Raw genomic sequence first — 27353 nt, 5'->3', positions numbered from 1 at the left:
GCCACAATGCCGGCCGATGTAGTTATGAGTAGAAGACTTGGGGGTTAGCCCTAGGCACAATATGCTAGTATGATATTCAGGACGAGGACCAATTATAGCTGGCGGGTGCCCAAGGAATGGTTTATGTAATAGTTTATACTTGTTGTCTGTGTGATACTTGTATGTTACTGGTAGGGGGGTGATTGTGGGCGAGGTCCCGTAACTCACCAATAGTAGAGTGTGGATGGTGTTCCACATCTCATTAGCAGCAGATCAGGGGCGAGGCCCGAGTTAGGAAAAGAGTGAGTGTGGGCTGGGCCCGTATCTCACAATCAGCAAGAGTATGGATGGGGTTCCATGACTCATCAGTAGCAGGACAAGGGCGAGGCCCAGAGACAGGCGAGGCCTTAGGACAAGATTCGTTAGTATGTGTTTAGCTTATGTGATGTGATATGTTTATGTGCTATTATATGTTAGCGGGCGAGGCCCTGTGACAGGTGAGGCCTAAGTGAAACAGATCTGTATCCGAGTGGGGCTCGAAGCCAGGCGGGGCCTGGAGTGGTGTGGCTGTTGTAGCGGGCGAGGCCCAAGGTAGCAGGCGAGGCCCGAGGTAGAGGGCGAGGCCCATGATAGCGGGCGTGGCCCAGTATGTGTAGTATGGGGTTATGCATGGTATGTGGTAGGGTGGGGAACTCACTAAGCTCCATGCTTACGGTTTTCAGTTTTGGTTTCAGGTACTTCCGGTAGCGGAGGGAAGAGCTCGGGGTGATCGCATGGCACACACCATAGATTAGACAACCTGGGAATGTTTTACTTTGATAATGAACATGTGTTTTGAAAATTAATACTTTGATTATAATTTGATTGATGATTTTGCTTTAAGTAATGTTTATTTAAAAGAAAATTTTTAGTCTTGAATTTTGGGATGTTACAAGTTGGTATCAGAGCCTTAGTTTGAGGGATTCGGGCATACTCTCGGGTGTGCCTGAACTCAAACTAAGGGTTCGGATAAAACGTTTTCAAAAAATGAAAAGACAGTTTTGTAAAAAGAATTTTGAGAACGAAAAACAGTTTTAGAACAGCAAAAGAATTCGGAAAGAAAAGAACTTTGAAAAGAGAAAAGGGGTGTGGTGCATGCAATCAACCGAGCTCAAGTAAGTACCCCAAAATACCCATACAAGTTTATGTTATGATTATCAGTTGATAGAACAGCATGCTAGATTAGGACTAAGGATCTAGGGATGATGCCTTATGTGCCTATTATATGTGTTTTGAGCTGCATGATAGTGATGATTAGACAGTAGTAGGATAGCATGTTTAGGTTATGCCTGTGTTTATGAGTTTGTGTGGGTCTATGAGTTTGTGTTCCATGCTAGTTCAGATTCTTGCTATGTGGATATGATTGCTTGAGTATGTTATGGTTAGATTTTCCCTTGTCTGAATGCTGCTTGCTTTGTGCATTATGGGATTCTGAGTGATGGGAGTTAGCCATTAGGTGGATACGACACGTCACATGTGATCAGGGTTGAATAATCTCAGAGTGTTGGATTTGGTCCTATTGCACAGCTCTTGTTTGAGTCCAACCGTTGTAGGGACGAGTCTTTTACGTGAAGGATTATCTGAGCCTCGTCACATGTGATGGTATCCAGGTGATGGCTAATTGGCATCACAAGGAGACCTGCAGCAGCTGAGGACTGGTTTGAGTTGAGTTAGAGGTTTCCCTAGGGTAAGCCTATGATGAGATAGTGCTGGGAGCAGTAGTAGTGGATAAGGGACCTAGTTGAGTCGAAGCAATTCCTGAGGAAAGTACGGATAGATGTGGAAGGTAGTATGGGCCCGTACTACTGAATGAAGAGGATCCGTACTCGATTCGGGAAAGGCCGAGACAAGACCGGGAACCTGGTAGGGTGTGTTTGGTCTCGCATCAGTGATCAGTATTCTGATAGTGGTTGTGGTATATTTTCAACATCGTGACATTGCGAGAGAGACCAGCGGGTGGATCAGGCGCCGGAGAGGGATCAGGCTCGGGTTCAGGGGCCGAGCAGCTCGAGGAGCGAATGAGGGAGTTGATATCCGCCGAGGTTACGTGCAGTATTCTAGATCAGAATCCTGTGATCTTTGGCACGGTCAAGGAGGGTATATTGGAGATTTTGGATGAGAGACTGGGAGCCTTCCGTACTGAGATGATCGCATTGATGGGAGCGCGTACCTTGACCTTTTGGGAGTTCAGGGCTTGCGGGGCACCAGATTATCATGGGGCTAGGGACCCCATCGCTAGCATTAGATGGTTGGCTGATGTTGCCAACGCGTTCCGTACGAGCCGGTGTCCTGAGGAGGACAAGGTCAGACTCGCTTCCTGTCTTCTGAAGGACGGAGCGAGGGATTGGTGGGAGGAGATTGGTCATGCTTTGGGGGATGATGCCGCGTTGGACGCGATGACTTGGAGCGATTTCTCGGCCAGGTTCAGGGCGGAGTTTTCGCCGATTATTAAGGTGCAACAGTTGGCACGGGAGTTTCAGGATTTGACGCAGACCATTGAGACTGTGGCGGAGATCACCGCCAAGTTCAGGGAGAGGGCTCTTCTTGTACCGCAGTATGTCACGGATGAGGAGATGAAGAAGGCCCGATACCACGAGATGTTGAGGGATGACATCAGGGATTTCGTGAGCAGATCCAGCTGTAAGACGCTAGAAGATATGATTTCTCGGGCTAGAGAGAGGGAAATTGATTTGGAGCAGATCCAGAAGAGGAAGCCGGATGAGGTTCAGGTAGCTGCAGGTTCGGGGAAAAGGCCCAAGGGATCGGATTCGAGATCGAGGGATTATCAGGACCGCAGTCGGTGTGGGAAGTGTGGCAGGGCGCACGGGGGCGCATGCAGGAGTGGTAGCGGTGGTGAGTCTAACTGTTTCAAGTGCGGTCGGACTGGTCATTTCAGTAGGGATTGTACTGTTACCACCGCATAGGGATCAGACTTGTTATGTTTTCACTGCAATCAGCGGGGCCACAAGAAGACCCAGTACCCCAGTTTGTTTACAGTAGGACGGGTGATGGCACCTGCCCCTGCAACTTTGAGGATCACAGATGGCCGTCAGGGCCGGTTAGAGGCGCCTGCGGTAGGAGGGAGAGCTCTTCAGATGACTACCTTGGAGGCGTGATCAGCACCAGACGTTACAGGTATGCGATTTCTGTTTTCAGTTCTTTTATTTGTGCATGATTATATTGTTATGGTTCTGCATCATTATCGGTATGAGTATTTTATTTTTGAGCGGTTGATTGTGATCGAGTTATATGCCATCTGCATACCTTGGATATTCGAATGGTAGTGAGGGGATGTGCCTTATTGGAGAAGGTTACATAAGATGCAGTAATTGTAGCATGCTTGGGAGGGACTTGGTATGTCTCGCTAGATCGGAGTTGTATAGTGTTAGAGATGGATTGGTTAGATCCCTAGCTATGGTAAGCTTGGGTTCCTCAGCAGATTGATTATGGAATGGTAGCAAGGATTGGGATTTCTTTTTGAGTATTGAGCAACAAGGGGTAAGCAGGATCGAAGTGGGGGAGAATCCTCCGAGTGTGCAAAGGTAGGAGCACGTAGACCCAGAATGAGTGCGCGACCTCCGAGAAGGAAAAGAAGTAGTTCAGCGTTTGATTGATTGAGGATTTCAGGGTTGGGAGTTTGAGAAACTCCCCATCAGCTAGTGCGTGTGATGGTAATGGTTAGTAAGTGGTTGGGAATTTAGGTTGTGGATCGCCCTTAGGACTCGAGGGAGTCGGAATGAGGATCTTGAGAGCTAATGGCACATGGGTGCCTTAGTATTAGCAGTCAGTGGTAGGAAGTGATGTAAGACTACGAGGCAGCCGTAGCATTCACTAGCAGTCAGTGGTAGAAAGTGATGTAAGACTACGGGGCAGCCATAGCATTCACTTGCAGTCAGTGGTAGACGTGTTGTAAGACTACGGGGTAGCCGTAGCATTCACTAGCAGTCAGCAATGGATGGTGATGTAAGAGTACGGGTAAGCCGTAGCATTCCTTAGTAGCTTCGTTAGCTGAGTTGGGGCGAGGCCCTTATCTCCTAGTGATCAGATAGGGATCAGGAATGGGTAGTGGATGAGAATGATAGGGAGTTTGACTGTATAGCCCTAGAGAGGTGAGACCTTGGGAGAGGCCGCTCCAGTATATAGTCGGGTGAGACCCGTGGGCGAGGCCCGTATGAGATTAGCAATGTAGGTGAGACCTGATAGCAAGGTTGCTCAGTAGTATGGTTGGGTGAGACCCGTGGGCGAGGCCCGAGCTAGAGTGATTAGACTAGTGGGACCAGAAGGATAGAAGCGGGTGGGACCCATGGGCGAGGCCCGTGAGTTTTAGCAGCGTAGGTGGGACCTGGTAGGGACCTTAGTGTCAAGTTAGGGGATCGGGGATCCCAAGTTTGTAGTGCCTGAATGGCAGAACAGATTAAGTAGTTATAGGTGGTCGAAGTTTCTTCGGAAGTCGCTGGGAGCGACTAGTGGTGGTGTTGGGACTAGCTACCGGTGGGAGCCGGTAATCCAGTCATTGATAGGTTGGTAGGGACCAGGGTGGTCTCAGTTCATCCGGAAGGCAGACAAGGAATAGCAGAATTTTCAGTCAGTAGTATTGCGGGTAAGTAGTGTATGGTGGAATTCAGTTAGTTGAATCGAGGGGTGCTCGACACCAAGTTTTGACAGAGAGGAGTGTCAGTGGTTACTGGCGGTGATGACCCGTACTGGAAATAGCGGGGGTGATGGAGTTGGTGAAGGATAGGACCTTCATAGTGACAGAGGAAATAGTTGGTTATGGAGCTTTGCCTTGGGAAGGTAAGGAATTTGCTCAAGGAAAGAAGGGGTGAACCCTTATAGGTTCAGTGCAGTACTCGGTGAGTACCAGAAGGATTGTCGGTGAGTAAGTTGCGTTTCTAGGATGTTCAAGGTCAGGGTGACCCGAGTCTATTATCCGCAAGGATTAGTGTTAGTCGGAATGACCGAGCGGAAGGCCAGAGAAGGTAGGCAGCTGGTGTTGGAATAATTGGTGGGATATTGAAGGCAGATCGCAGGCGGTGGGCCATAGCAAACATCGAGGACGAAGTTTAGTTTAAGTGGGGGAGAGTTGTAACACCTAATGTTTTGAAGATCAAGAAAGGAAAGAAAACCCTAACTTTAAGGGGAGACTCGGCGAGTCCAAGGAGGAACTCGGCGAGTCTGAGCGGGATCCGGGTTGAGGAGTAAGTGACCGGCTCGGCGAGTCGGCCAAGAGGACTCAGCGAGTCTGGTCTGTGCGAGGAAAACCCTAAATTCGGGACTTGGAGCCTATTTAAATGTCTCATTCTCTCCCCTAGGGTTCCTTTACTGCCTCTTTCACCCAGAACATCGAACCCTAAGCCCCATTGTTGCCCATTCAAGCTTCCAAGCCATTTTTGAGTGATTTGAAGGAAGAAGAAAGAGGGGAATCATTGAAGCTTCAAGGATTGGCCTTATATCTGAAGATTGGGGAAACTTTCTGAGTTATTGAAGGTATTAAGTCGTTTCCCTCCTTTAGATCTATTATGGTTGTGATTTTTGGGGGCTTGTAGCCATGATTAGCTACCCCTTTTGAGTTAGAAGCCAGATCTGAAGTTGCTACTTCGGATCTAAGCATATTATGGTCTTGAGAAGCATAAAGTATCTGCCATTGAGTTGATTATGGAGCCTCTTTGCCTTAAACCCTAGTTTATGGTGTATTTTGCGTAGATCTCCTTCCCTACACGTAAAGTTTGCAACTTTACGTAAGGAATAGGCTTGGGAAGGGTAGATCTACAGTTTGGAGTCCATGCATGACTCAAAAGTCCTCTGCATGTATGGAGATCTGATTGGACTCGGCGAGTCCTTTGAGTGTACTCGGCGAGTAGCATGAAGATTTCGAGGAACTCGACGAGTGGGATGAATAGCTCGTCGAGTCAGATGAAGTTGGGCAGGAACTCGGCGAGTTGGATGAACAACTCGGCGAGTCTGTTCAAGGTTGTCTTGGACTCGGTGAGTCTGTTCTTGGACTCGGCGAGTCAGGTCGCGAAACCCCAAATCCTCCGAGTCGAGACTCGAATCAGTGATTCGAATGGAGACTCGATGAGTTGGACAGATCAGGACTCGGAAATCGGTAGACTCGACGAGTCATGGACTGGCTCGGCGAGTCGATTCGCGAATAGAAGGACTCTGAGCAAATGAACTCGACGAGTCAATAGGGTGACTCGGTGAGTAGGGTTGACCTGGAAGGTTGACTTTGACCAGGACTTTGACTTTGACCAAAGTTCACTTGGTTGTCTTTTGGGGGTCAGTTAGACTCAGTGTTGCATTGATATTGGTAGCTCGGGGAGCTAGTGGAGCAGGAGTTCAGAGAGTTGCCGGGCAGCAGCTAGTGGGATCATGAGCAAGTTCAGCCAGTGCAGGTGAGTTTCCCTTTGTGTGAATGGGTCTACGGCCACAATGCCGACCCATGTAGTTATGAGTAGAAGACCCAGGGGTTAGCCCTAGGCACAGTATGCTAGTATGATATTCAGGACGAGGACCAATGATAGCGAGCAGGTGCCCAAGGATACGTTGTGAATCAATCACATAATCGATGAGATAGATTGGATTAAATATCCTAGTACCAAAGGATACGTTGCGGGATTGACCATTCCAAGAATTTCTGTTAGCTACAGAGGTAAAAGCACATCCACGGATGTCAACGGTTGATACCATTACAGGTATACTTTTGGGGACTGACTATTCCTATACCCAGGTGTTAGCAACAGAGGTAAATGTACATCTACGGATGTCTTCAGTTAACATTGTTAGTGGCCCTTGTTCCAAAGGGTAATACTAATACAGCTAGGTCTTGGTAGAAGACTACATTCAGAACAGTTAGGTCTTGATAGAAGACTACATTGAGAACAATTAAGTCTTGGTAGAAGACTCCTATTGTTACTAATAGGAATCATAGGGATTTCTAGGGTTTTTCAAACGTTTACAGTTGTTTTACAAACATTTTCATACTTACAGTTCATATACATTTCAATACTTACAATTCATATACTTACAAATTCTTACATACAAATTCATACATACAAATACTTACTTACAAATTAAGACACTAAAATACTTATGATCTCACCAGCTTCAAAGTTGATACTCGCTTTCAAAATTACTTGTATCCTCAGGTCATCAATAGACAGGTACCGATGCAAGGTTTAGAGAAGATGGAGCTTGTTCAAGACTCATCTTTCGTTTTGATTTATGCTTTAGTGTCTATTATAATTTGACAGAACACACTAATATAATAATTATATTATTAATGCAATGGATAATGTTGTTGCTTGTTTACTACTTTTCATTGTCGTGATACTGTACATGACGTCCTCCGCCCCAGAACGTTTCCGTCGTTCTTGGTTTTGGGGTGTGACAAATGGAGACTCGGTGAGTTGGACAGGTCAGGACTCGGAAAGCGGTAGACTCGGCGAGTCATGGACTGGCTCGGCGAGTCGAGTCGCGAATAGAAGGACTCTGAACATATGAACTCGGCAAGTCAATAGGGTGACTCGGCGAGTAGGGTTGACCTGGAAGGTTGACTTTGACCAGGACTTTGAATTTGACCAGAGTTCACTTGGTTGTCTTTCGGGGGTCAGTTAGACTCAGTGTTGCATTGATATTGGTAGCTCGGGGAGCTAGTGGAGCAGGAGTTCAGAGAGTTGTCGGGCAACAGCTAGTGGGATCATCAGCAAGTTCAGCCAGTGTAGGTGAGTTTCCCTTTGTGTGAATGGGTCTACGGCCACAATGTCGGACCATGTAGTTATGAGTAGAAGACCCGGGGGTTAGCCCTAGGAACAGTATGCTAGTATGATATTCAGGACGGGGACCAATTATAGCTGGCGGGTGCCCAAGGAATGGTTTATGTAATAGTTTATACTTGTTGTCTGTGTGATACTTGTATGTGCCTGGTAGGGGGGTGAGTGTGGGCGAGGTCCCGTAACTCACCAATAGCAGAGTGTGGATGGTGTTCCACATCTCATTAGCAGCAGATCAGGGGCGAGGCCCGAGTTAGGAAAAGAGTGAGTGTGGGCTGGGCCCGTATCTCACAATCAGCAGGAGTATGGACGAGGTTCCATGACTCATCAGTAGCAGGACAAGGGCGAGGCCCAGAGACAGGCGAGGCCTTAGGACAAGATTCGTTAGTATGTGTTTAGCTTATGTGATGTGATATGTTTATGTGCTATTATATGTTAGCGGGCGAGGCCCTGTGACAGGCGAGGCCTAAGTGAAACAGATCTGTATCCGAGCGGGGCTCGAAGCCAGGCGGGGCCTGGAGCGGTGGGGCCGTTGTAGCGGGCGAGGCCCAGGATAGCGGGTGTGGCCCAGTATATGCAGTATGGGGTTATCCATGGTATGTGGTAGTGTGGGGAACTCACTAAGATTCGTGCTTACGGTTTTCAGTTTTGGTTTCAGGTACTTCCAGTAGCGGAGGGAAGTGCTCGGGGTGATCGCATAGCACACACCATAGATTAGATAGCCTGGGAATGTTTTACTCTGATAATGAACATGTGTTTTGAAAATTAATACTCTGATTATAATTGGATTGATGATTTTGCTTTAAGTAGTGTTTATTTAAAAGAAAATTTTTAGTCTTGAATTTTGGGATGTTACACTCTTGGCCACAGTTTTTGCAAATTTTCTCACGACATGGGCCATGGATACGATGGTGGTAACCGCACCTGTTGCACCACGGAAGAATACCAGCATATCCAGTGATATGTGCTTGGGCTGAGGAACTGACAACAGAAACAACAGCAGGGGTAGTGGCAGTGTGGACTGCCACTATCTTCTGTTTCTTCGAGGACTCCTGTGAAGGCTGACTCTTCTTCTTCTTCTTCCAAAACTTTCTTTTCTCACCACTTCTCTCTGTCGGCTCAGGAGTGGTGACTGCTTCCTCCAGGTCATCACTATGGTTGATCAGGGTTTGCGCTAGGCATTTGGCACTGTCATAGGTATCTGGCTTCGCAGCTAAAACGTTCCCTTTGGTTGGCTGGGTCAACCCCCATATGAACCTCTTAATCTTCTTACTCTCCGGGGTAACCATTCCCGGATAGAGTAACGCCAAGTCATCGAATCTGGAAATGTAAGCGGCGATATCGGAACCCTTCATCTTCAGGTTCCAAAGTTCATGCTCCAGCTTCTGCATTTTTCCCCGAGGGCAGTACCCCACGAGCAGAAGTTCCTTCATGACTTCCCAACCCATAGCATTGGCTACAGGTAGGGTTAGAGATTTGACTCGGCCGTTCCACCAAGTCAGAGCTTTATCGGTGAATGTGCAGGCGGCGAATTTCACCTTGTTGGATTCTGAACAGGCACAAATTTCGAAAATTGATTCGATTTTCTCTAACCACCGAGTTAAGGAAATGACACCTCCAGTTCCATCGAAAGATGTGGGTTTCGCGTTCATAAAGTCTTTATAGGAACACTCCTTCCGGTGTCCTTGGCTACCTTCCTGGTTTTGGGGCTGAGTACCACCTCCTTGCCTACCTAAACCATCGAGGTTCATTTGTGATATGGTAGCAGCCACAGCAACATTAACAGCTGCTTGAAACATGACGGGATCAAATGGAGGGGGAGGTTGTGGCGGAGGAGGATTGTTGTTCTTTGAGCTGGGTCTCTTTCTTGGAGGCATCTTGATCTAAAATAGCCAGGAAAGAGAGGATCATAAGTCCTCTGAATTGAATCAAGAGATATGGAACAGGGGATATCTCATTATGACAGATATAGGATTCTATAAGCGATAAGCAAGAAAGAGTTATCAAAGCAAATAAACTATCGCTAAGGAATGATTGAGGAGCAACACTGGAATGAGGATTTCTATAACGAAGTTAGCTCTAGAAATACTCCTATAGTATTTCATGTTTCGCTGCGACGAAGGCTCATTGTTTCGGTATTGGGTAAGTTTTAGGCATGCTAGGCACCACAGTCACTCCTAAGCACATGTTGGCCGTGTCTCGAATGAATATAGTTGATCAGGCTATATTGACCCTAGACACGACTGCATAATTGCCCAGGTTTAACCGCAGTGTACAACACCCATTTACTTATGTTTTGTTCTACTTATAATTATGGAATCCGGCGGTTAGGTATACTTGTATACTTTTGAAAAATACTTATATTTTGAAGTATACGTTTAGTTCAGAGCACTTAGGCCCCTTAGTGTTTATAGTCTTATACCATGTAAGGTTTGGTATACTAGTTCACTATAAACAAGGGCTTTGATACCAATCTGTCACACCCCGAAACCCAGGGCGGAAACGTTCCGGGGTGGAGGTGACTTCCTGTTAAGTATCATAACCAATGTACATAGTAAGCAAAGTAAAAAACCATTACATTACTTTGCTTACTATGTACATTGGTTATGATACTTAACATGAAGTCACCACCGCCCCGTAACGTTTCCGCCCTGGGTTTCGAGGTGTGACAATTTTAGGGATGACTTGGCAGCTAATTTCAATGTGATTTTAATGGAATTCGAAATATATTTTTGGTTTCTCTACAATCATGAGTATCCTCAAAGAAAAAATCAGTATTGTTCTTCAATTAATGGAAGGTATCATGCTGATTTTAAGAGAGGTCCACGCCTATGCTTCCAATAGAGGGAAATTTCGGGAGATACAATATAAAGAGGGAATGGAATGAAAAAAATGGGGGTACCCCAAGGAATGAAAACAATATGTTTTGCCGGAATGGGATTGCTTCAAGAATGGGGGTTTCCTTTCTTCAAACCTACCAAACGTGTCTTTTTTCATTACCCTTGAATACCTTTTTCCTTTCCCTACCTTATTCATCCATACCAAACACGCCCTTACTTGTTCAACCTTTTATTAATAACCAACCTCTTGTTACATATTCAACCTTTTAGTATACAACCAACATTTTGTTATGTGTTCAACCTTTTAATATGCAACCAACCTTTTGTTATTTATTCAACCTCTTATTATATCTATCAAACCGATTGATAGAAAAGTGTACCTTAGTGCTACCTAACCCAAGAGAAACACTCGGTTCACTACTTGTGTGCACGGCCAACTGAATGCTCTAAGTGGCTCATGACTTCCACCCGAAACACCAACATCGTGACTCCACTTTTGCTACTCTGATATTGCAAAGTACAAGTACCCTCCAACTTCATTCAGGACTTGGTACAAACGGTGTCAATTCTACCACAACACCTCCCGACTCCCACGTAATGTTTGCGCTGTTCGCGAACGAGGGACCAACACCACTCCAGCCCACGAACACCGAAGTGCCCGCAAACCATGTGTCACACGGTCATCTAGAAAGACCGAAAACTAAAAAACTCTATGGCTATAGCTCTTCGTATAGGTACTCTTTCAAACTAGTAGGCACCCTCAATGATCTGGATAAGGTTTTAGGCAAAGATCATGAACTACCCAAACCTTCTACGCATAACCCCGCAATATCACTTATACATTAAGTAAAGCCTGTAATTCATACAATATAAGTGTGTATTTAAACATGCATTATATTCATAACCAACACAGCAAATCACTTTCGTAGATCTTTCTTTCAAGCAACTTAAACTAGCTTGTCATATACATCAAGTACATCAAATTGTAAGCAACATAGCAATTAGGTCATAACATGGCAATATCACAAAGCATATATTAGCATCACAAATATCATATAATCATCAAACAGAAGAAATGACATGGTCATCTAACGTGAATCAAATCACCATCCATGGATTGCACGTTTCAATCATACAACCTTAGTGAGTTAAAACTATGAATTCACCTTAGCCTTTGTTAGACATTAAATTTTGCACCTAATTTTGTAGGGACCTTAAATCAATGAAATACCTAACAATAATATAATTACATTTAGTAATGTCTTGTAACATTATTAGCACATTAAATAGCTAAACATATATTTTTTTAGAGCATTGGGTGTGGGCAACAAGATGCAACATCAAGTTGTGCCACCTCACATGTCATATAAACAAATGATGTCACAACACCAAGTGGGGAAATGGGAAACAAGATGCAACACCAACTTTTTTGAAAATAAATATGTTATATTTTTTATTTTTTTTCGAATGTGGTTTTTTTCTTTTTCTTTTTTTTTTCGTTTTTGGTTTTTTTTGGTTTTTATGTTTTTTTAATCACTAAAATGAATATATTTTTATAAAACATAAAATTTTAAAAACAAAAAAGACATAATATATAAAATCTAAAATTACGATTACAATTAAAAAAAAATTTAAATCTAAAATCATAACTAAAATATCATTCAAATTACTGCTAAAACAACACAACAATCGTAATTAACCCAAATATTTCTTCCTAATTTGTTCCTTCATTGCTTGTAGCACCACTAGATCCTCAGGCGCCAAACCATCCTCGCTCGTCTGGAGAATTGACAACTGATGTGTCATTAGTTCCCTCTCTTTTTGCTCGTGCTTCTCCCGTGTCTGCCTTTCTAGGAACTTGAAATGACGACGTTTCAAGTCATTTTTTTCTTTTACTAATAAATTATGCTCGTCGAATTTCACTCACATTTTTGCCGCCTCTTTTGCTTTCGCCTCAACCTCCTCCGTATGCCTTGCAGCGCGCCCCGCTTTGTTGTGTCCGGGCGGTCGTTGTGGTGGAGATATCTCATCGATATCATCAGGGATCTCATAAGTGTCGGCATTTAGGTCAATGTGAGTATGTGCATCCGACACGTCGACCGAGCTCGAATTGCGAGACCTTTTGGATTGAACCTCCAATGATGTGGGCGTTTTATTCCACCTTGGGTCCACTCACATCAACTCCCATGATTTTTCAAAGTCAAAAACATGTCCCATTTCGACTCGATATTGTTCCTTAGCAGATTTGAACAAATCGAAGTCGTTGGTTCCTCTTTGCTGTTGCACCTCAATCCGGTTGTAAATACCGTTGAATTTGCTGCACCGCTTAGTTATTTGACCCCATTTGCTGCTCAACATGTCATTGTCGCGATACAGATTTTTCTTTAAAATAGCATGAAACTTGTTGAGCACCGCCCCCCAATAAGCTCATTTCTTCATTTCATTTCCGCGAAGTTCGTCTTTTGAAGTAGCACACCAAGCCGCCGTCAAAGCATATTCATCATTCGGTGTCCACCATTGTGGAACCTCTGTATTATATGTTTCAACCGCTATCGATTTCCCTTTCGATTTTCCTTTCCCTTTCCCTCTCCTACTACCTCCCGCTTCCACTTGAACCGATGGTTGTGTTGTAGGCGATGGTTGGTTGGTTCTTTGTTGCATCGAAGCAAAAGTAGGGAAAACATTTTTTTGTAAATTTTGGTTTTGACCAAATAGATTTTGTTGAACGTAAGGTGGGTTGGAAAACTGCAGTGGCGGTGAAACGGGATTGAAAGTGGCGCCTTGGTATGGATTTGTGGTGAGCCTTGAGACGATAAAAGGTTTAAATAATTTTCATAACCCGCGAATCTGAGAGGCGAGGTTGTGTTTGATTGTGTGTTTAGGTTAGATGATGGAGGGGGGGTGTTTGGGTTTTGCTCCATTTTTTGATTAAGAAAGTGTATAAAATATAGAGAGAATGTTAAAAAGATGTAAAAAGTGAATTAAAATGAGTATATATATATATATATATATATATATATATATATATATATATATATATATATATATATATATATATATATATATATATATAGGTAAAAAGGTAAAAAAAATTATTTTGAATATTGACCGTTGCACTAAATCCAACAGTCTCATTTTTTCCCGTTTCAATTCATCGCAACGCCCACGAGACTTGATCAACGAGATGCGACGAGTTGGGGGAGGGGGTGTGTTCCCCCCGTTATGACGGTGTTGTGGCCATCCAGATCAATCACTTCGTTTCTCCTTATGGCCCATACCAATCGGTCTTAAAGACTTTAGCTTTCATCAAATTACCATTCATCATATTTTAATTAAATAAATACAAATATAACATAAACTTCACTTAATAAAATTATAATTTAGGTATTGTCTAGTTATGTGAGTTTTCTTCTAACATATCAAAGATAATGAGTACATTAATATATGATACATATATTCTGATGCATCGTATATGCCAAATATATAAAACTAATACCTTAGTACCAAATTTACTCAACAAGCTCTGATTGGAGTCCATGACCCATATATTTACCCATGAATTGAAATTTTACAAAGTTGTAGTTATCTACTCATAATAGTATTTGAAGATGTAAACCTTTAAATCAATTAATTGGAAGCTGACATACGATCAAGATTTTACTCCTTCATGATGATCGTCACAAATTCGTGCATACAAAACGTATTGTGGTATGTGTAGGAGAATCACAAAATTTCATCTAGTCACCCCCATCACAGGAACACACCACAAGACCACAAATTCAACATGAAAAACATAATCATTCTCGTCGTTTAGTGATCACAAGAAAAGGCTGATCGGACTCCCCTTTGTCGTACATCTTCCTTGGTTCCCATCCCGATGACCTTTTAAGACAACCCTCACAGGAGGTAGGATCACCGGTCACCATACCCCTCTCTCCCTCCATATCTCCTGCTGAATCTTTTTCTCTTTTCATTGTTACGTCCGGAAGGCCTGTTTAAATAATTAAATCCAGAAATGGTTTGTAATGTCATCACGAGACACAAAAGATTGTAACGGAAATAAATTACGATTCATTGAAAAAAAAATGCAGATTGCATTTGGGTTGTTTGCCCTCCATCCGATAGAGTTGTGTCCAGTTATCACCTAAGCATCTAGTCTCTTGATATGAATGACGCATACCTTGTCAAAATTCGCCTAGCTTTCTTTGCCGACGATATCTTCAGGCGAAGGAGCAACACCCCGAATGTTCCCTATGTATTCACCATCGCTTGTAGGTGTGAGGCTTTGGATCTCCCACATTGCATCTTTGACGTAAAGATGGCACGAGACATATTGATCATTATTGTTCCATGAAATCAGAAACTTTCCAAGAATTAAGACGTCGGTAAACATGATTAGGGTTGAGATGAAGTGGTGTAACCGACGGCAATAGAGAATGATAAGTCCTTTCATAATGGTAGGATTGATTTAAAATGAATTTACAATGTATAAGGACCCAAAAGGTCTTGGGACCTAAACTTTCTTGAATGACTGCAGGTACTATGCGACGAGCAATATGACAATAATTTTTATATCTATAATGGATGATTGTGTCACATGATTGGGAGGAAAGAAAATTTGAGTGATTTTGAAAGGTAGAGAATGTTGGAGTTGTCAAGTTTGGAAATAATCATAAGTGTAAAGTCAAACGATATGGAAATTGACAAATGGAAAATTCACGGTGAATCGAGTCGCTTATGTTGAAGGAGTGAAGCATAACCTTATTACTGGTTTGCGATTTTTTGTTGGAACAAGAAATCAAGTTATGTTCGATGAGGAAGGACATACAATATCAAACAAGGAAGTGAATGAGATTTTTTTGAAGTCAAAATGAAAAGGAGACATGTTCACACTTGACATGAAACCTATAGTGGACATACCTTCTGTGTTCCTTTTCTCGAAAGCATCTTCAGATCTCAGTTAGTTATAACATCGACGTCTTTCTTATCTTAACTTCAAGAATCTAAATAAACTTGTTCTTAATGATCTTGTTCGTGGTTTACATGTTTTAAAATTTAACAATGATTCATTGTTTGCAGCATGTGAACATAGAAAACAACATCACCAGGGTCATCCAATTATAACTGATTCAAAGATCATTGAACCGTTGGAACTTCCACACATTGACTTGTGTGGTCCTACAACTGTTGAGTCACTTAATAAGAAGAAGTACATAGTAGTTATTGTTGATTATTTTTCAAGGTTTACTTGGGTTTTCTTTCTTTGACAAAAGTCTAAAACTTCTCAAGTGATGATTCATTTTCTCAAGAACATTGAATTGAGCTTGAAAAGAAAAGTTCGAAGGATAAAACGTGACAATGGAATGGAGTTCAAAAATAGAATTTCAGATTCATTTTTGACTAAATTGGGGATTTCATACAACTTTTCATCTCCATACACACCACAACAAAATGGTGTATTCGAAAGAAGAAATCGTTCCTTGTGTAAGGTGGCTAGAACGATGCTCACTTATGCGAACTTGCTACAATACTTGTGGGCAGAAGCTATTTCGACAACTTGTTTTACACAAAATCATTTTTTTTCATTGTCGTTTCAATATAACACCTTATGAGATAATAAACAAAAGGAAAACTAATGTTCAATTTCTCTATGTTTTTGGGTGCAGATGTTTCATAATGAATCTCAATGATAATCTCTCCAAAATTCAGACAAAAGCTGATCAGGGATTTTTCTTAGGATATTCTCATAATTCTGTTGCTTATAGGGTATTGAACAAGAAATAAGGAAGATTAAATACACGTACAATCTCATGTTTGATGATCATTATGTCAAGAGAATTGAAAAAATGTTCTTACAAAAATCAATAATTTCTGAATCAAATGATGAATATGAGCAAATGTTTACCTTTGATGTTGATGTTGATTTGATTTTTGATATTCCTGGCAGGGAAATTAATGCGGAGATCAAGGTATAAGATAATCAGATTCCTGAGGCATCAAAACTTTTTGAAGATTTGACACTTACAAATAAAGAAAATGAAACACAGTCTTCATCAGCCAAGAGAGACAATGTCGAAAGAATGCAAGTTTTGATTGATGATCAAGTGGAGGTGGAGCACTAGATTTTCTTTGTTTCAAAACAAAAGACAAGATTCAAATGTTAAGTGGGAGCATATGACCACTCAAGCTGACGTTGAGGGGGAGCATATGACTACTCAAACTGATACATCATACAACGAATCCATTGGTTGAGGGGAGCCAAGTGGATCGAATCATGACAAAGATGATCATAGAGGTAATGATTTTAATGATAATATCTCAATTTCAGGTGCATTATCAGATGTTGAAGAGATATTTGAAGATGCACATTTGGAATTTGATCATGGATTTTCACCGATGGACAAATGGACAAGAGATCATCCAAATGAACAGATTCTTGGTGATCTAAATTCAGGTGTTTTGACAAGTATCGATCTCTTACAATGGGGTGAAGGTTACGACAAGGCAACTCCTTGATTCTCAAGGACCATTAACAAAAAAATCATGTTAAAATTAGAGAATTAATCGAAGAGTTTAAAGCATTCACGGGAATATCACAACCTTCATAATGATGGAGCTAGGGGATTGGGAGTGGTGCTTTAGAAGATATGGCAGCGGTATCGGTAATGTGAAGTAGCATGGATAGCAGAATGACTAAGAGTGACCAATTCTTACACACAATACGTGTGGGTTGCGAAAATTATAATGGTCCACACTTTTCAAAAGATTGCCATGTAACTGAAAACATGAATAGGAAAGCTTAACTTTACTACTCAATTGGAGACTGCTATGATGAAGATTATAGGAAGCCAAAGAAGGAATTGTTCACTTATGATGAGTACCAAAAGCAAAAACAAGAGAAGTATAGGCAAACCGGCCGGAGCTTTTACTAAAAGGAACAACCACAATTCGAGAAAAAGGTAGACTTGGAGTCAATGCTTCATTGATTCATGGAGTTTCTGAAAAACGTCATGATGCAGTTGATGCTACCATGAGAAATCATCAAGAATCCATCAAAAATATTGAAGGTCAACTCGGGCAATTAACTATAATGGTTAACAAGCGGTTCTTTAAGAAATGTATACTTTCATTTCATATCGAAACCTCGGGATGTCATGTTCTGATACAGATCAAAAGCATAAACAAGACGTTATAAGCCTTTCAACAGTTATCTACAACTACTGGCCTATAATCCAAAAAACCCTCATTGTTCTCCGACTATGCTCGGGGTACACTACCTGTAACATAAAAAGCTGAGTGGGTCAGGCTGGGGAGCCTGGTGAGCATATAGGGTTTTCAACCCACAATAATAATAAACTTACTAAGTTCATCAATCAACAATAACCCTGATTACCCGTTCTCGTTATCCTTACTTTATGTCCCTAAACACTTATCACAAGGGACCTAGCCTAAAGAATATCATCGGGATGGACACTACTGCTAAGGAGTTTCCCCAGCCATACATGTCCTAAGGGCAACCATGAGGGGGATGGAGTACAACGAATGAACACTCTCAGTTCATTAACACCTATAGGTTGCGGACCTGCTAATGTTTCCCACTGGACTGTCTAGAAAGTCCGTGGTCGTCATCCAAACTCCGCTAGATGACTTGATCTCAAAACACATCGAGGCCTCTCATCAACTTTATTTTATCACAGATCACTATGTACCCATGTTCTACCCAACATATGTGTAGATAAAAAAACTTATACAGTTTAAAACTTGTATAAAACATCAACACAACAGTCACCTCAAATAAACAATTAGTATATTTACACATAGCACGTATTATAAGGTAAATACTTCATATCTATGTGTAAAATGAAAGTGACTATACACTCACTTGATTTGGTGATAATCGGGCAGCAATTCGTTTCCTAAAACGATCATTTCTAATAAAACCGAGAGTTTTATTGAGAAACCGGGCTTCGAAACCGAAAAGATAAATTTTTCGGGCTTCTCGGGCACTTCGTGGCGTATTCCAGGCTTTACAATCGATATCGGGGCTTTGCGGGATGTTAATATGAAGAAAATATGGGAAAAGGGGTTAAAAGTGGCAAATTTTCAAAGTTACCCGGGAGGTCTCGCACCCTTCTATTTATAGGGGCGAGGCTTCTGATCCAACGGCTAGAAAGAGGACACGCGTCGCAGATCCGAAGGCTTGCAGGGAGGGCTCGCACGTGGGCTGCGCATGGTTCGCACATGGTTTGCACCTACGAGGGGCTCGCTGTCGCCTCCTGATTGGACCACGGTCTAGTCTGAGGCTTCGGACGTGGCTCCTTCTGTGAGGCTCGGACAAGAGGAATGGAACACGCGTCAGACCTCTAGTGGACCGGACTTCGGATGCGAGGGCAGGCGACACGTCTCGCCAGGTGGCTTCAGTGACTCAACATATTTCGGATACGTGGCACATGCGAGGCGAGGGTGACGTGGCACTTCCGGGTGAAGCTTATCTATGCGAAATTTCTCGAATTTTGTGCCAAAATCTTCTAAAATTCTTAACTTTCGCATACGAGCTCCGTTTTTGACGTTCTTTATATGCACGTGTAGCTAAAATTACGCTCTATAACTTCCGTTTAGACTTCATCGGCTAATTTTCAATTTAAATTTTATATTATTATTTTTAACCGACCGGGACAGGAAATCCGTTAAAAATTCATAACTTCTTCATTCGACGTCCGTTTTCGTCAGACTTTTTACCTTTGTGCTCCTAATGATGAGACCTTCAATTCTTGTTTAGGTTGTATTGGCTAAAAATCGCTCGATCTAAAATTCGAGTTTTTAGCTGTCTACTTCTAAGTTGAAACTTCGAAAAATCATAACTTCCTCATACGAAGTCAGATTTAGGCGTTCTTTTTATAGAACTTCTCGGTTTAACGAATACTATGAGTTTCGTTGAGATCACTAAGGCTAAAAAGTAGTTTATCGAAAACTCACTTTTTACAACATTCAACACCATGCCGGTTTTGTCGCGAAACTTCGACAGGTCATAACTTCTTCGTTATAACTCGGATTTTGGTATTCTTTATATCCCCGAAATCCTTGTTTCGACCACTACAACTTTATGTAAAGATATCGGGCTTATCTCACACTTTAATTTTGACGCTTATTTTTATTCTTAATTAATTAAATCCTAATAATTAAGCATAAAACACATAATTCACTTAAAATTCACATAATTCCTTTTCATTTATTCTAAATGAGTTACAAAGGTTAACCTAGACCATTATGTCAATATTAATGCCTAGCCTAGAGACACGGGCTTTACAACTCTCTCCCCTTAGGATGATTACGTCTCCGGAATCACACAACGACAAACAACTACGGGTAGCGACTCACTATGTCACTCTCCGTTTCCTATGTGGGATTTGGCCCATTTATATGTTTCCAACATATAGGCACTAAATCGAATGTCTTACGTTAGAACTTCTTAGTCTTACGGTTAACAATTGCGTCAGGTTCTCCAATTAACCTCTTGTTTTCATCCAACCTTAATTCAAAAATGGGAATTATGTCGGGCACACCTCTCGTAAGCTTTCTCAAATAACACACATGAAAGGTGTTATGAATACTCTCTAGTTCTTCCTGTAATTCTAGCTTGTAAGCTTGATTCCCGATCCTCTGAAGAACTTTAAATGGTCCAATAAACCTTGGGCTCAACTTTCCCCTTCTACCAAATCTTATAAGTCCCTTCCACGACGAGACTTTAAGTGAAACCGAATCTCCAACTTCGAATGATATCGGTTGTCTTTTCTTGTCAGCATAGCTCTTTTGAGCAGCTAACATCTTTTTCCCTAATCACTTGCAACTTTTCAGCAATCTAATGGACTATTTCAAGTCTCATAAACTGCTTTTCCTCAGCTTCCAGCCAACATGATGGCATCCGACACTTTTTCCCATGCAAAGCGTGATAAGGTACCATCTTAACACTTGAGTGGAAACTATTATTATAGGTGAATTCTACTAAAGGTGAGTGTTCATCCCAGTTACCTTGAAATTCTAGGGTACATGCTCTTAGCATATCCTCCAACGTTTGAATCGTTCATTCGCTTTGACCATCGGTTTGCAGATGGTAAGCTGTATTCAAACACAACTTGGTACCCAATTCCTCTTATAGACTCCTCCAAAACCTTGAGGTAAAACGACTGTCACGATCGGATACAATCGTTAACGAAACACCGTGAAGCCTCACACTTTCCTTCACATAAGAATTTGCAAGTTTATCCATAGACCATTTCTCGTTGGCTGCTATGAAATGCGCACTCTTAGTGAAGCGATCAACGACCACCCAAATCATGTCGTGACCGTTCCTCATTCTGGGCAGTTTAGTCACAGAATCCATAGTGATATCTTCCCATTTACCCATGGGTACAGGTAAAGGTTCTAAACTCCCATACGTTTTCTGATGTTGTGCTTTAACCCTGGCACAAGTTACACACTCAGCCACATACTTAGCAACATCGAGCTTCATCATCGGCCACTAGTAATAGGGTTTTACGTCCCTATATGCTTTCGTACTGCCAGGATGAATCGAGTACATGGTCTTGTGAGCTTCTTCCATCAGAAGATCTCTTACTCATCCCGTATTAGGTACCCAAATCCTATCTTTGAATACCTTCAATTCCTGACCGTTTATATCAAACACCAACGTTTTACTCAAACGTTCCTCCTTCTGGTCATTTTTCTCTAAAGCTTCCTCTTAAGCTTTCTTTATACTTTCCATAATTGTAGAGACAACATCAATTCTCAACGCTCTTAGCCTTTTCTTTTCGAGGTTCACCTTCCGACTGAGAGCATCAACATCAACATTTGCTTTACCAGGGTGGTAAAGTATATCACAGTCATAGTCCTTGAGTAACTCTAGCCAGCGTCGTTGCCTCATGTTCAATTCCTTCTGATTAAAGAGATATTGGAGACTCTTATGATCAGTGAAAAGTTTACACTTTGTGCCATAAAGATAATGCCACCATATCTTTAGGGTGAATACTACTGCTGCCAACTCCAAATCGTGAGTGGGGTAGTTCTTTTCATGCTCTTTCAATTGCCTCGATGCATACGCTATCACCTTATCCATTTGGGTCAGAACACATCCTAACCCAACTCCAGAGGCATCACCATAAACTGTGAAGTCATCAAATCCTTCAGGTAACGAAAGAATCGGTGCTTCACACAACTTCTTCTTTAACTTCTCAAAGCTTCATATGCTTCTCATTCCAAGTATAGACAACTCCTTTTTGGGTCAAAGCTGTCAATGGAGTCGCAATCGAAGAAAAGCCTTGGATAATTCAGTGATAATATTCAGCTAATCCTAAAAAGCTTCAGATCTCCATAGGACTTTCAATTGTAACCTTCGAGTTACAAAATAAATCCTTATTGAGGACTCCTTCTTTTTCTTGGAAAAAGTACTTTCCTTGATTTATTGTAACAGACGGGTGGGTCATGTTCTAATGATCTCTCATTGTATACTGCACTACTTAGACTTAGATCTCCTTGGTACAATTTTTTTTTGGAACAAACTACACCTTCCTTCATGTTCTAATGTGATACAATCACAGTTCAACATGTATCATTCCTAAATATCAACTTCTTTAACAATGAGTGCGATGCTTCTGTTGATCACTTTAATCATCTTTCACCACAATCTTCTGGCTTAAGTCAAATGCTACATCGAACTTGGTTCTCTGAACCATGTAACATACTCATCTTAGTCGGACTCGATTCAATATGACTTCTAAGGTCGAAATAACAATCATATTCTTAGTCATTACCGAAACAATGGTAACAACAGACTAGAACAAGACGAAATCAAATAATAGCTCCTTGGTAACCTTGTGACTTTCCCTGATCCAAGTACGAGTCCTTTGCTTCCGGTAGTATAGGCCTCTACTACCATTCGCACCTACTCATACTCGTCCCAAGTATTGTCTTGCAGTTCTCCAAATCGCCATACAAGAATTTCACATAGTCATTTAATTCATCATATGACAAAACCAGGGTTTATATTATTTCCTTGAAACGATTACACAAAGGTTCAAGTTTACCCTATACTATGCCTCTAATAGGCCTAACCACTTGTTACTATTCACATTACTACTTTATAACTTGATCTTCTTCTTTTGCAGCCTCAAGTGTCATCTAAAAGGCTCTCTCCTTCGGCTTTGGTGGTAGATTGGGCTTTGCAACATCCTTCCTCTTCGGACATTCTTTAAAAACATGCCCTTCTTCATGGCACTCAAAACATACCCTCTTGTCGGATGGACACACGTTGGCATAATGGCCAGTCTTTCCATATTTGAAGCAAGTCACCTCCTCACTAAATTTCCCTGAGTGCTTTTTCTTGCACTTCTCACACCACTTCACTTCACCTCCTCCTCCACCAAACTTCTTAAACTTAGAAAATTTGCTTCTCTTACTGGAACCTGAAGTTCCTTCAAATTTTCTCTTTTCACCAACTTCCGCCCTCTCTAGACCCTTCTCTCTGATTTGAACCTCAACGTTCTTAGCAGCCCAGATGGCGGCTTTCAAATTGGTTGCTTGCTTGACCGTCGGACCAAAGTCCGTTGGTAATCCGAGGGAGAACTTGTTGATCTTAGAGAGTTTAGTTGGAACTAGGTAAGGAACAAGCTTCATCTTTTCAGTAAAACTAGCAGCGTATTCAGTAATGCTCATCTTTCCCTTCTTTAAATTCTGGAACTCATTATTAATTTCCAGAAGATCCTGCTTAGAGCAGTATTGCAGTTTTAGTTGTAGTACAAAGTCTTCCCAAGACATCTTACTAGCTTCTCCCTTGGACATCGAATTAGCTAGTAACTTCCACCAGTTCAACACACCAGACTTTAATAGTGGAATTGCAAGTGCGGTCTTTTGTTTGTTGCTGCACTCACAACTTTCAAACATCGTCTCCATTTCAGAGATCCAATTCATTACTTCCACCGGTGTCGGACTTCCAGATAGACACGGCGGTTTAGATGCCATGAAATCTTTGTATTTGCACCCGTGTCCATCAATTCCTCCATCTTGGTTGTCTTGTCTAACTATCGGTGGGTTGGCTTGACCAAAAGTCCCACTATAGTTCCCTCCTACTGATTGCCCTTCATTCAATACGGGCTGCTCAACAGGCATCGTAGTCTCTTCCCTATGTTGTTGTAGTAATCGCCTTGTCTCCTCCATCTGGCGATCTAACATCATCTGGATCATTGCTTGTACCCCAGCCATCGTCATTGGCTCAGGTGCAGCTCCTATAACAGGTACTTGCTCAACTACTTGAGGTTGAGGCTGTTGATCCCTGTTTCCGTTTGCATTTGCAGCTCCACTACGAGTTCTTGCCATTACAATCTATATACCAAATAAGGCGAATTTAGGTCTTTACCCTCGATAGGTATTTAAATTCCCTTATCCCTCCGAAACGTTTACATGTTAGTTCTAATCTCGTAATCGTACGGTTAGAATCCTACACACATATGGTTTCCAGATCCGGTCGGCAACAGACCATAGATCCGAACAAATAATGTCATATATGGCAAACATATAACATTTAGCACATAAGGGCATTTTAGGCATCTTCCCTAAAATAAACTAGTGCTCGTGTCTAAAATATGGTAGACACTCTTCTGGCAATCATCACTTAGCATTCGAAGTTTAAGTCTAGAAATCCTACAATTTCTTAGTTCGCTTAAACTAATGCTCTGATACCAACTGTGACATCCCCTAATTTCTCGGCCAGAAAAGACTGATTTAATTTATGCTTTTTAAAATAAAATCAGAGAAATCTTTTTAAAAGATGTTCCGGAATTTGTTCCCAAAACAAAACATGATAAAAGATTATCAAAACTTTCTTTAAGAAATGTATACTTTCATTTCATATCGAAACCTCGGGATGTCATGTTCCGATACAGATCAAAAGCATAAACAACACGTTATAAGCCTTTCAACAGTTATTTACAACTACTGGCCTATAATCCAAAAATCCCTCATTGTTCTCCGACTGTGCTCGGGGTACACTACCTGTAACATAAAAAGCTGAGTGGGTCCGGCTTGGGAGCCTGGTGAGCATATAGGGTTTTCAACCCACAATAATAATAAACTTACTAAGTTCATCAATCAACAATAACCCTGATTACCCGTTCCCGTTATCCTTACTTTATGTCCCTAAACACTTATCACAAGGGACCTAGCCTAAAGAATATCATCGAGATGGACACTACTGCTAAGGGGTTTCCCCAACCATACATGTCCTAAAGGCAACCATGAGGGGGATGGAGTACAGCGAATGAACACTCTCATTTCATTAACACCTACAGGTTGCGGACCTGAGAATGAACACTCTCATTTCATTAACACCTACAGATTGCGGACCTGCTAATGTTTCCCACTGGACTGTCAAGAAAGTCCGTGGTCGTCATCCAAACTCCGCTAGCTGACTTGATCTCCAAACACATTGAGGCCTCTCATAAATTTTATGTTATCACACATCACTATCTACCCATGTTCTACCCAACATATTTGTAGATAAAAATACTTATACAGTTTAAAACTTATATAAAACATCAACACAACAGTCACCTCAAATAAACAATTAATATATTTACACATAGCACGTATTATAAGGTAGATACTTCATATCTATGTGTAAAATGAAAGTGACTATACACTCACTTGATTTGGTGATAATCGGGTAGCAATTCGTTTCCTAAAATGATCGTTTATAATAAAACCGGGAGTTATATTTAGAAACTGGGCTTTGTAAAAGTCGGGCTTCGAAACCGAAAAGATAAATTTTTCGGGCTTCTCGGGCACTTCGTGGCGTATTCCGGGCTTTAAAATCGATACCGGGGCTTTGCGGGATGTTAATATTAAGAAAATATGGGAAAAGGAGTTAAAAGTGGCAAATTTTCAAAGTTACCCGGGAGGTCTCGCACCCTTCTATTTATAGGGGCGAGGCTTCTGATCCAACGGCTAGAAAGAGGACACGCGTCGCAGATCTGAAGGCTCGCAGGGAGGGCTGGCACGTAAGCTGCGCATGGTTCGCACATGGCTCGCACTTGCGAGGGGCTCGCTGTCGCCTCCTGATTGGACTGCGGTCTAGTCTGAGGCTTCGGGCGTGGCTCCTTCTGCGAGGCTCGGACACGAGGAATGGAGCACGCGTCAGACCTCTAGTGGACCGGACTTCGGATGCGAGGGCAGACGACACGTCTCGCCAGGTGGCTTCGGTGACTCAGCATATTTCGGATACGTGGCACATGCGAGGCGAGGGTGACGTGGCACTTCCGGGTGAAGCTTATCTATGCGAAATTTCTCGAATTTTGTGCCAAAATCTTCTAAAATTCTTAACTTTCGCATACGAGCTCCGTTTTTGACGTTCTTTATATGCACGTGTAGCTAAAATTATGCTCTATAACTTCCATTTAGACTTCATCGGCTAATTTTCAATTTAAATTTTATATTATTATTTTTAACAGACCGGGATAGGAAATCCGTTAAAAATTCATAACTTCTTCATTCGACGTCCGTTTTCGTCAGACTTTTTACCTTTGTGCTCCTAATGATGAGACCTTCAATTCTTGTTTAGGTTGTATGGGCTAAAAATCGCTCGATCTAAAATTCGAGTTTTTAGCTGTCTACTGCTAAGCTGAAACTTCGAAAAATCATAACTTCCTCATACGAAGTCAGATTTGGGCGTTCTTTTTATCGAACTTCTCGATTTAACGAATACTACGACTTTCGTTTAGATCACTAAGGCTAAAAATTAGTTAAAATTCACATAATTCATTTTCATTTCTTCTAAATGAGTTACAAAGGTTAACCTAAACCATTATGTCATAATTAATGCCTAGCCTAGAAACGCGAGTTTTACACTATAGGATGAGACAAAGTAGCCCAAATCACAACCAAAGCAGAAAATAATGAAAGAAAAAATTGAAGCTGAAACACCGTCATCACGACATGGGGATTCAACCCTCATGACGTGGTCTCAGTCTGGGCAGAAAAAAATTATGTTTCTCGAGCTTATCAACCTCCTTTATCATTTCCTTCTCGAGCAGAAGTTCACCTGCTGGAGCCAGAGCATATCAAGTTTATGAAGCAATTAAAGGGTATTCCGATTAATACTCCTTTTATTGAACCCTTGAAAAAGTTTCAAAATATGCCAAATTTCTTCAAGATTTACTTAACAGTCACCAACAACTAGAGAAGACCTCCAAGGTAGTCCTTAGTAAGAAAAGTTCCATGGTTATTATGGAGGGGATACTAAGGAAGATGGGATATCTTGAACGCCTTACATTTCCATGTGAATTTGGAAATAACATGAAGACATATGCTTTAGCCGATTCTGGAGCGAGTATAAATTTGATGCCATATTCATTTTATCAAAAGCTCAACCTTCCAGAATTGAAGGCTACTAGAATGAAAAATCACATGTCCAACCGTTCAGTGACTCATCCTCGAGGCATAATTGATGACATTTTGGTAAAAAAATGGAAATTTTATTTTTTCCAATCGATTTTGTGGTGCTACACATGACGGAGGATAAAGATGTCCCAATTATCCTTGGATGCCCTTTACTAAATACCGCACGAGCCTTGGTGGATATTCGTGAGTCAAAGCTTACCTTACGAGTGGGGAATGATGAAATGACATTTGGAGTTGAAGACGGATTCAAGAAGGATTGTGCTCAAAATGAAGTATT

The sequence above is a fragment of the Lactuca sativa genome, chromosome 4, assembly GCF_002870075.4.
Source record: "Lactuca sativa cultivar Salinas chromosome 4, Lsat_Salinas_v11, whole genome shotgun sequence".
Classification (NCBI taxonomy): Eukaryota; Viridiplantae; Streptophyta; class Magnoliopsida; order Asterales; family Asteraceae; genus Lactuca; species Lactuca sativa.
This window is presented reverse-complemented; position numbering follows the sequence as displayed.